This window comes from Sapajus apella, unplaced genomic scaffold (assembly GCF_009761245.1).
Source record: "Sapajus apella isolate SASKATOON/1434 unplaced genomic scaffold, GSC_monkey_1.0 scaffold6709, whole genome shotgun sequence".
NCBI lineage: Eukaryota > Metazoa > Chordata > Mammalia > Primates > Cebidae > Sapajus > Sapajus apella.
This window is the reverse complement of record NW_022443633.1, coordinates 1-3647: the sequence shown is the minus strand read 5'-3', so window position 1 is coordinate 3647 and position 3647 is coordinate 1. Positions and strand designations below refer to the sequence as shown.

The 3647-nt window shown below is 53.4% G+C and overlaps 2 pseudogenes; one reads left to right on the top strand and one right to left on the bottom strand.

The window, feature by feature from the left end:
- Nucleotides 1-25: 25 nt before the first annotated feature.
- Nucleotides 26-2218, bottom strand: LOC116548062 (annotated as a pseudogene).
- LOC116548064 lies at nucleotides 2136-3575 on the top strand (annotated as a pseudogene).
- The last annotated feature ends 72 nt before the right edge of the window (nucleotides 3576-3647 follow it).

Here is a 3647-nt window from a genome sequence, read left to right as displayed (position 1 = left end):
CCGGAGTAGCAGGTGCGCAGCCCGCCGGCGCGAGGGCCCGCCTGGCCTTGACCCCCGCCTCGCTCCTCCTCCGAAGAGGGATCGGGGCTGCTGGCAGGGGCCCCTCAGCTACCGGGGATGGGGTTTAGGGCCGGCTCCCGCCCGGGTGCAGCCGCCACCGGGCAGACCTCCTAGTTTGGGCCGCAGCCACGGCGACATCTGGCCCCGGTTCGGCGAGGCTGGGAGCGCCAGCGAGCTTGGGAGTTGCCAGGCAGCTGCTGTGAGCAGGCAGACAGGGGCTGCAGCTCGGGCACCCAGGCGGCGGAGTATGGCCCGGGCGGCCTCTGGATCGCGAGTGCACCTGTCCTGAGAGCCCGCCAGGCCCTGCCTCCGCTCGGCTCCTCCTCTGCGGGAGCTCGGGACTGCTAGCCAGGGGCCCTCTGCAGCCACCCGGGGTGGGGCTGAGGGCCGGTTCCCGTTCCCGTGCAGCCGCTGCAGGGCAGACCGCCTGGCTTGGCTGCAGCCACTGGGACATCTGGCCCCGGTTCTGAGATGTTGGGAGTGCGGGCGGGCTCGGGGGTTGCCTGGAGGCTGCTGCCTGTACTCAGAGGGTGGCTGCAGCTTGGGTGCCCTGGCGGGCTGGAGGGGCATGGCCTGCGCGGTCTCGGGATAGCCAGCGCGCCCAGCCTGAGGGCCCCCAGGCCGGGCCTCCGGTCCCCACTCTTCCACCGCAGGGAGATTGGGGCCGCTGGCATGGGCACTCTGCAGTCACCCGGGGATGAGGTTGAGCGGCAGGTTCTCAGTTCTCGCCGCGGTGCAGCCGCCGTCTGGCAGAATGCCTCGCTTGGCTGCAGCCACCAGGACACCTTGCCCTGGTTCTGCGATGCTGGGATCGCCAGCGAGCTCGCGATTTGCCAGGCGGCTGCCGCCTGCACACAAGGTGACTGCAGCTTGGGCGCCCCAGGCGGCCGAGCATGGTCTGGGCGGCCTCCGGAATGCCTGCGCGCCAGGCCTGACTGCCCCCCTGGTGGTGCCACCCACTGCCCCGCTCCTCCTCTGCTGGAGCCTGGAGCAGCTGCAATGGCCACTCCGTAGTTACCAGGGATGGAGATGAGTTTTTTCTCTTCTTTTCTTTTTTGATTTACTTTTTTCGGAGATAGAGTCTCGCTGTTGCCCAGACTGGAGTGCAGTGGTGCGATCTCGGCTCACTGCTACCTCCGCCTCCCAGTTCAAGAGATTCTCCTGCTTCAGCCTCCCGAGTAGCTGGGATTACAGGCTCCTGCCACCACGCCCGGCTAATTTTTTGTATTTTTAGTAGAGACAGGGTTTCTGCATGTTACCCAGGATGGTCTCGATCTCCTCAGCTCATGATCCACCCTCCTCAGCCTCCCAAAGTGCTGGGATTACAAGCGTGAGCCACCGCGCCCAGCCTGAAGTTGAGTTTTCTTAGGCCATGCATGCACACAAAACGGGAACTATTACGTGAGGTTATTAACTTGTTAACTGACCTAATTTTGGTAATTATTTCAGAATGTGCATATAAATATAAACACCTCACACGTACACCTTGAATACGTACAATTTTTATTTCTCTATTATACTTCAGTAAAGCTGAAAAAATTAACAGGATTGAAAGGTTAAACCCACAGTTCTATAGTTATAGTTGGACACTTCAATACCTCATTTTAATTAATGGATAGAAAAACCAGACAGAAGCTTCATGAACTAAGGGCCTAGAAATTCACTTAGGTATTAAATATGCTCCCTGAAAGCCCCCAAAATAGACTGTGATCACATCAAAGGCCTGAGCTGACTCATTCCTTCAATTAAACGAAAACACCATAACAAGGGTAAAAGACAGAACAAAGGTGTGATCAGTGACCAAGGAACATAAAACTTATGCGTTGCTCAGCTTAAAAAGAATTCGTGGGCGGTGGCGGCTCCCGGGACCAGGGCCTTTTGTTTGGAGCGGCTGCGGAGAGGCCCTGGAGCGGCGAGGCCGCCAGCCTTCCCCAGCTAGCTGGGTCCCGGCGGCTCCTCACCCGGGTGCCCCCCACCCCCCACCCCGGGCCGGGCATCGCCGCAGGCGCCGCCGCCCTGCCCTAGGCCCACCCTGCCCGGCCTGAAGGGAGGAACAGGCCGGGTCTCGCCCCCCCGGCCCAGGCACCGCCCGAGTGGCCGCCTCTGCTCTCAGTGCTTCCGACCCGAGGCAGTCCCTTGCCCCTCGGGCGGACGCCATGAAGATCAAAGATGCCAAGAAACCCTCTTTCCCCTGGACATTGGGGGAACTCTAGTAAAGCTCTGGTACTTTGAACCTGTTGATATCACCGCGGTATCAGCACAGAGGAAGAACAAGAAGTTGAGAGTTTAAAAAGTATTCGGAAATATCTGACATCTAATGTAGCATATGGATCCACCGGTATTCAGGATGTACATCTTGAACTGAAAATTTAAAACTTTTTGGCTGAAGAGGGAACTTGCACTTTATCAGGTTTCCAACCCAGGACCTACCTACTTTTATCCAAATGGGAAGAGATAAAAACTTCTCAACATTGCCAACGGTGCTATGTGCTACAGGAGGTGGTGCTTACAAGTCTGAAAAAGATTTTCGCACAGTTGGAAACCTCCACCTGCACACACTGGATGAACTTGACTGCTTTGTAAAGGGCTTGCTGTATAGACTCTTTCAGTTTCAATAGACAAGCGGAGTGCTATTATTTTGCTAATGCCTCAGAGCCTGAGCGACGCCAAAAGATGCCTTTTAACCTGGGTGATCCCTATTCACCGCCTGCAGTGAACATTGGCTCAGGAGTCAGTATCCAAAAACAACTATAAACGAGTGACTGGGACAGACAAGCCTTGGAGCGGGTACCTTTCTGGGTTATGCAGTTTTTTGACTGGCTGTGAAAGTTTTGAAGAGGCTCTTGAAATGGCATCCAAAGGTGACAGCACACAAGCTGACAAGCTGGTCCGTGATATTTATGGAGGAGATTATGAAAGATTTGATTTGCCAGGTTGGGCTGTAGCATCTGGTTTTGGGAATATGATTTATAAGGAGAAGCGAGAGTCTCTTAGTAAAGAAGATCTGGCAAGAGCTACTTTAGTTACTATCACCAATAACATTGGTTCTGTGGCACGAATGCGTGCTGCTAATGAGAAAATAAACAGAGTTGTCTTCGTTGGAAATTTTTACGTGTCGATACCATCTCAATGAAACTTTTGGCACATGCACTGGATTATCGGTCAAAATGTCAACTGAAAGCATTGTTTCTAGAACATGAAGGATGCTTTAGAGCAGTTGGTGCACTTCTTGGGCTGCCAAGTGTCAGCTAAAGAATCAGGTCTCTCTCTCTGCTAATAAATGTCATCCAAGAGGAACTAAAACCAGAGGCATCGTTACAGCATTGTTTGTCACTGAGAACCAAAGGATAGAAGAGTAGCGTAAGCTGCTGAATGTTGCCATATTAAAGGACAGAACTTAGTAATATGAAGTATTTCTCACTGAAATGCTTTCCCTTTTGTATATAGCCAGTGTTAAATCCTTAAATGCAATGCAGCCTCTGATTATTGAGCTGCCTCTAAAAAAGATTTTTTAACTTTATGTAGCCAACATTGCAGTACTGTATGCTCAAACACAAATCTTAAAGTCTTGGAAATGTTTAGCTTAT